Source organism: Dasypus novemcinctus, chromosome 19 (genome assembly GCF_030445035.2).
Source record: "Dasypus novemcinctus isolate mDasNov1 chromosome 19, mDasNov1.1.hap2, whole genome shotgun sequence".
NCBI classification, from domain to species: Eukaryota; Metazoa; Chordata; class Mammalia; order Cingulata; family Dasypodidae; genus Dasypus; species Dasypus novemcinctus.
The window spans coordinates 22,171,688-22,184,283 of NC_080691.1; the positions used below are offsets into that span (position 1 = coordinate 22,171,688).

General features: G+C 40.6%; 1 protein-coding gene across 2 annotated transcripts in view; it reads left to right on the plus strand.

Moving 5' to 3' along the window:
• The window catches only part of PTPN11 (protein tyrosine phosphatase non-receptor type 11), a 123,470-nt gene that overhangs the window by 25,759 nt on the left and 85,115 nt on the right, over positions 1-12,596 (plus strand). The gene's annotated exons all lie outside the window — the stretch shown is intronic.

The window sequence follows — 12,596 nt, forward strand, 5'->3', positions numbered from 1 at the left end:
AGCTCTTCTTTTTAAATATAGACATTTAGGGCTATAAATTTCCCTCTCAAGACTGCCTTTAGTGTATCCCATAAGTTTTTTAAGTTGTGTTCTCATTTTCATTTGTCTCAATATATTTACTGATTTCACTTGCAATTTCTTCTCTGACCAACTGATTATTTAGGACTGTGTTGTTTAGCCTCCATGCCTTTGCAAATTTACCTTTTTCCTATCACTGATTTACAGTTTCATCCCATTGTAATCTGAGAAGGTGCTTTGTATACTTTGAGTCTTTTTGTATTTATTGATAGCTGCATTGGACCCTAACATGTGGTCTCTCCTGGAGAAAGATCCATGGGTACTTGAGAAGAATGTTTAACCTGAGTTTGCGTGCAGTGCTCTGTTTATGTACGTTAGTTCTAACTCGTTTATCATATTGTTTAAGATCTCTTTTTCCCTGTTGATCTTCTGTCTAGTTCTATCTAAAGATGTGAGTGGTGTGTTGAAGTCTCCAACTAATTTTGTAGAGATGTCTATTTCTCTCTTCAGTTTTGCCAAAGTTTGCATTATGTATTTTGGGGCAACCTGGTGCATAGATATTTATGACTTATTTCTTCTTAGTGGTTTGTCCTTTTTATTAACATACAATGGCCTTCGTATCTCTTATAATTTTTTTGCATTTAAAGTCTGTTTTGTCCGATATTAGTATAACTACCGTGTTCTTTTCTTGGTTACTATTTGTGTGCAGTATCTTTTTCCAACCTGTCACTTTCAGCCAGTTTGTATCCTTGGGTCTAAGATGAGTCTTTTGTAGGTAGCATCTCTACCCTTCAGTTTTTTAAAAATCCATTCTGTCAGACTGTATCTTTTGATTGAGGGGGTTAATCTGTTCACATTCAGTGATATTCCTGTACATGCATTATTTACTTCTACCATTTTATTCTTTAGTTTTCTTATGTCATATACTATTTTCATCTGTCTTTTTACTCTTTTGGTTATCCTTTCTGCTATTCTTTCTTCTATATTCTACTCCAAACCTTTCTCTCCTGTCTTTTTCTTTCAGGCTCTAAGGCTTCCTTTAATGTTTCCTGCAAAGGTGGATTCTTTTTTATGAACTCTCTTAATTTATGTTTGTTTGTGAATATTTTAAACTTTCTTTTGTATTTAGAGGACAATTTTGCTGGATAAAGAAATCTTGGCTGACAATTTTTCTCTTTCCTTATCCTGATTGTATCATACCACTGTCTCCATGGTTTCTCATGAGAAATCTGCACTAAGTCTAACTGGGCATCTCTTGTATGTGGTGGTTTGCTTCTCCCTTGCTGCTCTTAGAATTTTCTCTTTATCTTTGATATTTGATATTCTGAATATTATGTGTCTTGGAGTTGGTCTCTTCATATTTATTCTGATTGGGGTACACAGTGCTTCTTGGACAAGTAAGTTCATTTCTTTCATGAGAGTTAGGAAATTTTCAACTCTTATTTCCTCAGTACTCTTTCTGCCTCCTATCCCTTCTCTTCTCCTTCTGGAAATCCCATGACAAGTATGTTGTTGTATTTCATATTGTCATTCAACTCCCTGAGCCCCTGCTCAATTTTTTCTGTTCTTTTCTCACTTCAATTTCGGCTGTTCTGTCTTCAGTATCACTTATTCTCCTATAATTTTGAGTGTGCTGTTGTATGCCTCTAATGTTTTTTTTTTTAAAGATTTATTTTATTTCTCCTGCCCCCCCCCCCCCACCGTTCCCTCCATTGTCTGCTCTCTGTGTCCATTCACTGTGTGTTATTCAGTGTCTGCTTGTATTCTCATTAGGCGGCTCTGGGAACTGATCCTGGGACCTTCTGGAGTGGGAGAGAGGCGATTACTCTCTTGAGCCACCTCAATTCTCTGTTCTGCTATGTCTTCTTATTTTCTCTCTTCTGTGTCTCTTGTTGTGTCATCCTGCTGCGCCAGCTCTCCATGTCGGCCAGCATTCCTGTGCGGAGCAGCATTCCCATGCAGGGCGGCACTCCTGCGCGGGGCAGCATTCCTGCATGGGCCGGCACTCTTTGTGGGCCAGCTTACCTCACGGGACAGCTTCCCCTCACCAGGAGGCCCTGGGCATCGAAACTTGGACCTCCTATAAGGTAGACGGGAGCCCATTTGGTTGAACCACATCCATTTCCCTGTTGTTGTTTTTTTAAATTTTTTCCTCTGCCCTCCCCCCTCCTCTCCCCTCCCCCTTTCCCCCCAACCCTGCTGTTTTTGCTGCCTGTGTCCATTTGCTGTGTGATCTTCTGTATCTATTTCTTTTTGTCTTCTCATTTTTTTTTCTCTAGGATTCACTGGGATTGATCCAGGGGACCTCTGATGTGGAGTGAGGTTTCTTGTCACTTGTGCCACCTCAGTGCCTGGTTTCTGCTGTACTTCACCTTGACTCTCTCCTTCGTCTCTTTTTGTTGTGTCGTCATCTTGCTGCATGACTCACTTGTATGGGCACTGGCTACGTCACGCAGGCACTCGTCTCGCCATGCGGGCATTCCGCTTGTTGCGTGGGTACTGGCTTGCATGTTTTCACTTTTTCTTCTTTACCAGGAGGCCCCAGGGATTGAACCTGGGTCCTCCCATATGGTAGGTGAAAGCCCTATCACTTGAGTCACATCTGCTTCCCTCTGATTTTTTTTTTAAGATTTTATTTTTATTTATTTCTCTCCACTCTCCCCGTTGTCTACTTTGTGTCCATTCACTGTGTTTAATATGTTTTTTTTTAAGATTTATTTATTTATTTCTCTCCCCTCCCCTCCCCCCCCCCCCCCCCCGGTTGTCTTTTCTCTGTGTCTATTTGCTGCATCTTCTTTGTCCGCTTCTCTTGTTGTTAGCGGCACGGGAATCTGTGTTTCTTCTGCGTCATCTTGCTGTGTCAGCTCTCCGTGTGTGCAGCACCATTCCTGGGCAGGCTGCACTTTCTTTGGTGCTGCGTGAGGCGGACTCCTTGCACGTGGGGCTCCCCTACGCGGGGGACACCACTTCGTGGCACGGCACTCCTTGCACGCGCATCAGCACTGCACATGGGCCATCTCCACACGGGTCAAGGAGGCCCGGGCTTTGAACCGTGGACCTTCCATGTGGTAAATGGACGCCCTAACCACTGGGCCAAGTCCGCCGCCTTAATATGTTTTTGATCTAACCTATTGTGTCTTTTATTCCCATGAGCTCTGTTACTTTTCTAGTCATGTTCTCAAATTCTACTTTGTTCTCACTCAGTGTCTTCTTGCTGTCCTTTATTTCTTTAGCCATATTATCTTTCAACTCATTGATTTTAGAAATTTGTGTGTAACTTGATTAGTTGTCTCAAGTCCTGCATCTCTTCTGGGGCTTTGTAATATTCCTTTTCTTGGGCTATGTCTTTCATTTTCTTAGTATGGCTCATAATTTTTTGTTGATATCTAGGCATCTGCTTAAGATGGTCAGGTTAACTCAGATGTTCAGTTTCTCTTCTGTGGGAATTTAATTTCCTCACTTGCACTTCCTTGTTCTGCCAGCAGATGGTGCTTCTGGCAGCCCTCTCAGTTGGATGCCTGGTAGGTTGGAATGTGTTTGCTGCAACACTGTTGGAATCCATGCCATAGTTTCCTGCCTGGAGGCTAAGAGCCTCATATTTAAAATTATTTCTCAGAGGCAGCTCTCTAAACTTTGCTGGCAGCTCCCTCCCTTTTCCTGGGTAGGAAATAATTGTACTTCCCTCTGTGTCTTCAACAACCAGTCCTGGTCAGTAGAGAGGGAGAGCTAGAGGGTTGGATTTCTTTAGTTCCTTGCCAGCTCCCAAGGAAAACTATGGCACAGACCCCTCTGCCCTGGAAAGACTAGTAGGACACAGCAGACCAAATTTGTGTGTTAAAAGCTGAGTCAGCCTTTGAATGTGTCCTCTTCTCTCCCCTTTCCTGGGGAGATAGATTGCTGGGGCCCCCTTTGTTTGTAGCCACCAGCTCTGAGGCCTGGGAGAATTCAAAAGTGTCTAGTTTGGGAAAAGTTGCCAGCAGAAGCAGCTGCTGCTTTTAGCTCACAGTTTTACCGTTGCAATTCTTTTCCTTTGTCCCTCTCTGCTCTGGGTGGTGTCCAGCCTTCCCCTAAACCTTAGAAGATTTTTTTCGGGGCTGTTTCTGCCTGTTATTTAGCTGTTTTTTCTGGGAATGAAGAGAGTCCCATGTCTTTTACTCCGCTATCTTCTCAGAAGTTTCCAAATCAGGTTTTTGTTTTTTTTTCTTAAGATTTATTTCTTTCACCGCCCCCAACCCCCACCCTGGCTCATTGTCTGCTGTCTGTGTCCATTTGTTGTGCATTCTTCAGTGTCTGCTTGTCTTCTCTTTAGGCGATACCAGGAACTGATCTTAGGACCTTCTGGAGTGGGAGAGAGGTGTTCAATCTCTTGTGCCACCTTAGCTCCCTGTTAAATTAGTTTTTTAATATGTTTTTCATAAGTGTTTTCCTGATATTTCTCCCCTTGGATGGGTTTTAGCTTTGCAGATTGAAAAACACGAATAAATGCTAGAAGAGCAAAGTACTGCATTAAGTTTTGATAATATAGTTGTTTCTCTGAGCGATGGAATCTCATTGCTTCTATCTCTGTCTCCTTGTATCTCCTGTAGTTTTTGCTTCATAAAGGTAGTTGCTATGTTACTTGATCTATAAGTATTCATAAGTGTTACATCTCCATTGTGGACTGTCAGTTTCTCTTAACAGGTAACAAACTCGTTCACATTTATTGTTATGACTGACTGGTTTGGTATCAACTCTATCATAATATTTCATATTTATGTGTATTGTATTTTGTTTGTATTGTTTCTCAAGATGTATATTCTTTACTTTTTGTTAAATTTAGGAAATTTGTATTTTGTTCTAAATCTTTGTACTGATACCTTTTTTTTTTTTTTAAGATTTCTTTATTTACTTTTTAAAAAATTTACCTCCCCCTCCCCAAGATGGTTCTCTCATCTTGTCTGCTCATTGTTTGCTCGCCTTCTCCAGGATGCCCTGGGAACCAAACCCAGGGCCTCCCACATGGGAGGTGAGTGCCCAAGCCTGAACCACATCTGCTCTCCATGGGCTGTGGTGTCTGCTGGCTTGTGGCATCTGCTTGTTTAGGTGTCTGCTCATTGCGACACTTGCAGTGTCTAGCTTGTTGCAGTGGGTGCAGTGTCTGCTTGTCTTCTTTAGGAGGCACTGGGACTTGAACCTGGGACCTCCATGTGGTAGGCAGGAACCCAACTGGTTGAGTCACAATCACTTCTCTGATACCTTTTTATTTATTTATTTATTTTTAAAAATTTCTTTATTTATTTTTAAATGTTACATTAAAAAAATATGAAGTCCCCATATACCCCCCACCCCCCTCACCCCACTCCTCCCATAACAACAACCTCCTCCAACGTCATGGGACATTCATTGCACTTGGTGAATACATCTCTGGTCACTGCTGCACCACATGGTCAATGGTCCACATTATAGTTTACACTCTCCCCCAGGCCACCCAGTGGGCCATGGGAGGACATACAATGTCCAATAACTGTCCCTGCAGCACCACCCATGACAACTCCAAGTCCTGAACATACCCCCACATCACATCTCTTCTTCCCACTCCCTACCCTCAGCAGCTACCATGGCCACTTTCTCCATCTCAATGCTACATTTACTTCCATTACTCATCACATTAGTTCCAGAATAGAATATCAGTAAGTCCACTCTAATCCACACTCTATTCCTCCATCCCGTGGATGGGATGGTTATGACCACTCCACCTCTGTATTGAGAGGGTGCTTCGATTCCACTTGGATGATGGATGCAATTCTCCTGTTAGCAGTTGTAGGCACTCTTGGCTCCCTGGTGTGGTGGTTGACCTTCTTCACCTCCCTTTTAGCTGGGTGTGTCCAATAAACCAGAGGGTAAAGGTTGCAAGTCTGTTGAGGCTCAGGGCCTGACTATCACATGGACAGCTCAGAGATCCAGGTCCCCTGAGTATACACTAAACCCCAGCACCAACCACAGGTCCGGTAAAAGTGACAGGAGAGGGTTCTGAACAAAGATCACATCTGAGTCCAACTCTATCACACTCAGGAACACAAACTCCAAAGTAGGGCCAACTGACATGACACTGATACCTTTTTAAATGTCTTTAGCCTCCTCTTATTTAATCTTTTACTATTTGGCTTATCAGATTTTTTTTTAGTTTCCTCTACCACCCACCTAATGCCTATAGAACAAGTTTTTTCTTTCTTTCTATTTTCCTTTCCCTTTGTTATAGTATTTCTACTTTGTCACAATATGTAATAGTTGTATTTTAGTCTTCCATTCTCACCCCTATCTTTGTTTTAGTCTTATATGTACATTTATATGTTTTTAAATGCTCACCATCAGTCCTTTTATGGACATTTCCTTAATTATCATTTGGGACCTCCTAGTAAATTCCTCAGGAAGTGCTGATGACTGCAGAATTCCTTTAGTTCTTGTTTGTAAACTATTTTTCTATTATCTTAATATTTAAAGGATAACCTGACTAGATATATAATTCTTGGTTCACATTTTCTTTCACCGAGTTTTGTTTTTTAAATTCAACTTGCTTAGTGTATTGGCTTTGAAAGCTCTCATGCTAGTCTAATTTGTTTGCCTTTGTAAGTTATTTAATCAGTTTGCCTGTAGGCTATGAGGATTTTTTTTTGGTCTTTGAAGTCTGTAGAATATGTCTCAGGGTGATTGTTTCAGGTTAATTTTCCCACATACCGGGTGAGCCCTTTCAATATATAAATTCACGTCTTATTTTATTTCTGTTAAGTTTCTCAGTTATAGTTTTAAATATGAATTCTGTTTCACTGTTTTTCTTCTTTCCCACTTATACATATTTTGTCTTCTTTGCCTGTCTCTCATTTTAAACACTTTTTCTCAGACCCTTTTTATTCTTCATTGTATTTTCATTCATTCTTTGGTTGTTTTCCTTATTTCCTTATTTCTATTTGAACCTATTCTTCCTCGGGCACCTTGTAATTTAGCTTTAATTTCTGAGATGATTTTGACTTTCTTTCCTGATTCAGTTAGCCCTCCTTCCCTCCTTCCCTTCCACAAAATAACAGACAAGAGGCAGCTCGGCAACTTATGGAAGCTTCATTTCAAAAAAATCCTATCCAGGCATGTCTATCTTATTGAATCCTAAAAACAAACTCAGTTCTTTCTCCAGTGTTCTGGAAGATGAATAAATGAGCACAGATTTGGCGATTCCCTGTCCTTTAGTTGTATTGAGGGTATGGTTTTATTTGTTGTTGTTCTTTTTATTTTTTATTGTTTCCGGAGCATATATATGTAGGGTGATGTGATATAGGCAAACACTGTTGTCCTTGGCTAGTCAAGAAGCCCAGGCACTTTATAAATATTGATTCCTTTTATCTTTTCAACAATGCTTTGAGATACTTTTACTATCCCAATGTTATGGATAAGTTAACAGAGAGCTTAAATAACTTGCTCAACTTTGTTGAAGGCGTATATGCCACTCAGAGCTGATCATGCTTATACGCCAAGCTGACACAATTGCTCTGTAACCAAAAGCAAAAGAAATTTGACAATTTAACTAGCTTATATAGGTAGACAAATTGAGGGTTAATATAAGATTTCCACTGTAGTTTCTGAAAAGTTATAAATAGTTGGAAGCCCTCTATTATCACTTTTGATTCCCTAGAGCTCTGGGGACCCCAGATCAAAGAAGCTATGGATATGTTTTGTCTTTGTTTGTTTGTTTTTTTTTGTTTAATTGGATTGTTTAGCCATGTCTAATATAAAAGTACTGGATATTGGAATGATACCTTTCAAGTAAGGTGAGATTGAGGTTTCCCTGAGGGAAATTCCATCTTGATCATCTGAAAACTTCCCTGTGGTAGTATAAATCAAACTAGTATTGTATCTATTGTATCCTTTTGATAGGAACCTTGTGCTTTTTCTCTAGGATACTTAAATAATCAGAATGATGTTTAGTTTTTAAAAAAAGTTAATAAGATGCAGCAGGTAAAATTTAAAATAATTTTTTCCAATCTGAAAGGTATAAGATCTATTTAGTTTTTTTTAAGGATTTATTTAATTTATTTATCCCCCTCCTCCCCCATTGCTTGCGGTCACTGTCTGCTCACTGGGTCCATTTGCTGTGTGCTCTCTGTGTCTGCTCGTCTTCTCTTTAGGAGGCACCGAGAACCAAACCTGGGACCTCCCATGTGGAAGAGAGGAACTCAATCATCTGAGCCACCTCAGCTCCCTGGTTTGTTGTGTCTCTCGTTATCTTTCCTCTTTTGTGTCTCTTTTGTTGTGTCATCTTGTTCCCTCAGCTTACTGCCATGCCAGCTTGCCTTCTCCAGGAGGCACTGGGAACCAAACCCAGGACTTCCCATGTTGTAGGTGGAAGCTCAATTGCTTGAGCCACATATGCTTCCTTATTTATTTTTTAATTTTTTTATCCCCCCCTTGTGGCTTTTTATGTGCTGTCTGCTCTCTATATCCATTCGCTGTGTGTTCTTCTGTGTCTGTAATTATTTATTTTTATTTCCCCTCCCCCCTTGTGGCTTGCTTGCTGTCTGTTTTCTGAGTCCATTCACTGCACGCTCTCTCAGTTTCTTCTCTTTTTCTTAGAGTCTTGAAGGACTCCTTTTTTTTAATGTGGTTTTTTTTTGTTTGTTTTAAAGATTTATTTATTTCTCCCCTTTTCCCCTAATTGTCTGCTCTCTGTGTCCATTCGCTGTGTATTCTGCATCTGCTTGCATTATCCGGCGGAACTGGGAAACTGTCTCTTTTTTGTTGCATCATCTTGCTGCGTCAGCTCTCCGTGTGTGCAGTGCCACTCCTGGGCAGGCTGCACTTTTTTTTTTCATGTGGGGTGGCTCTCCTTGGGGAGTGCACTCCTTGTGCGTGGGGCACCCCTACACGGGGGCGCCCCTGTGGGTCATAGCACTCCTTGTGCTCAGGCAGCACTGCACGTGGGCCAGCTCACCGCACGGGTCAGGAGGCCCTGGGGATCGAACCCTAGACCCTCCATATGATAGGCAGATGCTCTGTCAGTTGAGCCATGTCTGCTTCCCTTGAAGGACTTTTTGAATATTATGGATCTTTATTCCCTGTTGATCTTGAATATTACAAATACTTTTCCCATTAGATCACCTATTAATTAGTTCTTTTTATGATGGCCTCCATAGGACAGAAATATTTCATTTTGATAATCAAATCAGTCAGGTTTTTCCCCTTTGTAATTTGTACATTTGCCGTCTTTCTAAAGAAAAATTTTCTCATCCCTAAAGTCCTGACAATATTCCACTACATTTCCTTCTATTTGCTTTATAGTTTTGCTTTTCAAATTTGGGGCTTTAATCCATTTGGAGTTTATTGTATTTGTTGTGAGGTAAATATCCAACTTAATTTTTCAAATTCCTTTCAAATTTTAGGGATTGCTTTTTTATTTAAATTTAATTTTATAATTATGTGATATATTTACTTGGTTCTAAAGTAAAATCTATAAAATGAGGTATATTTTGAGAATTCTAGTTTACCACTCCTTGTAACAGTATTAAAAAAAATGCAACAGGTAAAATTTAAAATAAATTTCAGGAAATATAAACAACAGGAATCTTGCAAGAATAATACAAAGAACCCGTTTACTTTTTTCCTAGATTTACCAGTTGTTAACACCTGCTACACTTGTCTTCTCTGTGTTAAATATATAAATTTTTGAGCCATTTGAGAGTAAGTTGCAGACATGTTATGTTACTCCAAAATACTTCAATGTGTATTTCCTAAAAACAAAGGCACATACCACAATATACTCATAAAAATCAGGAAATTCAAAATTAATACTGTATTGCTCTGTAGTCCTTAGGCCCCTTTCAATTTTATTGATTGTTTCAGTATTGTCCTTTATAGCAAAAAGCAAAATAAATAGCAAAATACCTTCTCTTTTTCCTCTTTCCTTCTGGTCCACGATATAATCCAGGACTGTGTATTTTATTACTTTGTGTGTCTTGTTACTGGCCTTTAATCTGGATAGTTCTTCAGCTCCTCCCTTCCCCTTTTTTATATGATTTTGACATAAAATGTCACTCAGTTTGGGTTTGTCTGACATTTCTCAAAATTAGATACAAGTAATGCATTTTTGGCAGGAACTGAGAATGTTTTCCTTGCAGTCATATCAGGAGGCTCTCGATGTCAGTTTCACTCACTATTGGTGATATGACCTTTTATCACTTGGTAAAGATAGTGTCTGTCACATTCCCCACTCTGAAGTTCATTAATAAGTATTTTAAAATTTATTAACAAGTAATTAATAAGCATTTTGTGGGGAGAGACCTTGAGTTGTTATAAATATCTGTCCCATCTTAACTTTCACCCACAAGTTTCAGCATCCATTGATGATTCTTGCGTGAACTATTACTATCGTGGTTGCCTGATGGAAATTTTCTTTTTTTTTTTTAAGATTTATTTTATTTATTTCTCTCCCCTTCTCTTCACCCCCACCAATTGTCTGCTGTCTGTGTCCCTTTGCTGTGTGTTCTTCTGTGTCCACTTGTATTCTTGTCAGTGGCACTGGAAAACTGCATCTCTTTTTTGTTGCATCAGCTCTCTGTGTGTGCGGTGCCACTCCTGAGTGGGCTGCACTTTTTTCACATGGAGCCGCTCTCCTTACGGGGCGCACTCCTTGTACGTGGGGCTCCCCTATGTGGTAGACACTCCTGTGTGGCACGCCACTCCTTACCTGCATCAGCACTGCGTGTGGGCCAGCTCCACATGGGTCAGGAGGCCCTGGGTTTGAACCTTGGAACCCCCATGTGGTAGGTGGACACTCTATCAGGTGAGCCAAATCTGCTTCCCTGGGTGGAAATTTTCTGAGCCCATTGTTTTGCCTACATTTATTATTTGTACTTATATTGCAGAGAACTTTCCCTTTTTCTCTGTGTCGTTTAAAATTAAAAATATTAGTATCAGTATGGGCTCTTAGTTTCATATTTTATTCAATGGATTATAAACCATTAATATCCCTTTTTTTCCTAAGATTTGTTTTATTTATTTCTCCCCCCTCATTGTTTTGCACTTACTATCTGCTCTCTGTGTCTGTTTGTTGTGTGCTCATCTTCTTTTTAGTAAGCACTGGGAACCAAACCCAGGACCTCCCATGTGAGAGGGAGGCACCCAGTGGCTTAAGCCACCTTTGCTCCTCTCACTGTTTATTTTGAAGTTCAAATTGTCCTCAGTTTGGTCAGTAGGAGGCTTTTCTTTCAAGCTGGCTCCTGTATATATATTTATTTTTAAGATTTATTTATTTATTCCTCTTCCGTCCCCCCCCCCCCCATTATCTGCTGTCTGTGTCCATTCACTGTGTGTTCTGTGTCTGCTTGCACCCTTGGTAGCACCAGGAAACTGTGTCTCTTTTTTGTTGCGTTATCTTGCTGCGTCAGCTCTCTGTGTGTACAGCATCACTCCTGGGCTGGCAGCAGTTTTTTTCACATGGGGCGGCTCTCCTTGCAGGGCACACCACTTGCGTGTGGGGCACAACACTCCTTGTGCGCAGCAGCACTGCACGTGGGCCAGCTCACCACACGGATCAGGAGGCCCTGGGTATTGAACCCTGGACCCTCCAATATGGTAGGTGGAAGCTCTATCAGTTGAGCCACGCTGCTTCCCTTTTTCTTTTATTTTAATAGATGGTACCAGGCATTGAACCCAGGACATCATACATGGAAAGCAGGTGCTCAGTCACTGAGCTACATACACTCCCCAGTGAGAGTTGGTTTTTTTGTTTGTATATAGGAGGTACTGGAGATTGAACCTGGGACCTCGTACTCTTGATCTACATCTGCTCCCTCCTATATCCTTTTGACATGCCCTTATTATTATTGGAGGTTTTTCTTACTGAGGCACAATAAGACGTTTCAAGCTCAATTTCTTTTACTGCCCCAGCCCTAGAGTCATCTATTTCTCCAAGGAGTTCAGGTTCCTTTTGTGGAGAATGGCACCAATATAAGGGTGCTAGATATGCCGATGGTTATTAGGGTATCATTGCTTCCAGGCCCTTTCAGAAGAGAGGTAGGAAATGTGTGTGTGTTTATGTGAATGTATATGTGTACTTGTATATACATACACACACATACAACACATACATATATGCGTGTGTATATGTACATGCACACATCTGTATTTATCAGTTTATCTACATAGTACATTAAAATCTGAAGTTACTGTGATACGTCCAGTTTCATTCTAACACCACAGGTTTATTCTTTTCCCTTTTTCATATTTGTATTTCCTTCTTCACCAGTGAGAAACCTGATTCTCATCCTCAATGTATTTATTTTTTTATGAATGAATCAATTAATTTACTTACTTATTTGTTTAATCCCACTCCATTATGCTTAATCCCTTGACCGCGCAGACTGTTCTTTTGGACCTGGCCCCACCAACAGCACCTGCTGAATACCTCAACCCCAGTCCCCACTGACCATGTCTCTAGCCCCACCTATTGTGCTGGCTGGATCCCACGCAAGAAAAATGCAGAGAGGGGATGGCAACCAAGGAGAAGGGGGAAGCATCTTGATTTGTATTTTAACAGCTACATGTGAGGCAATTTA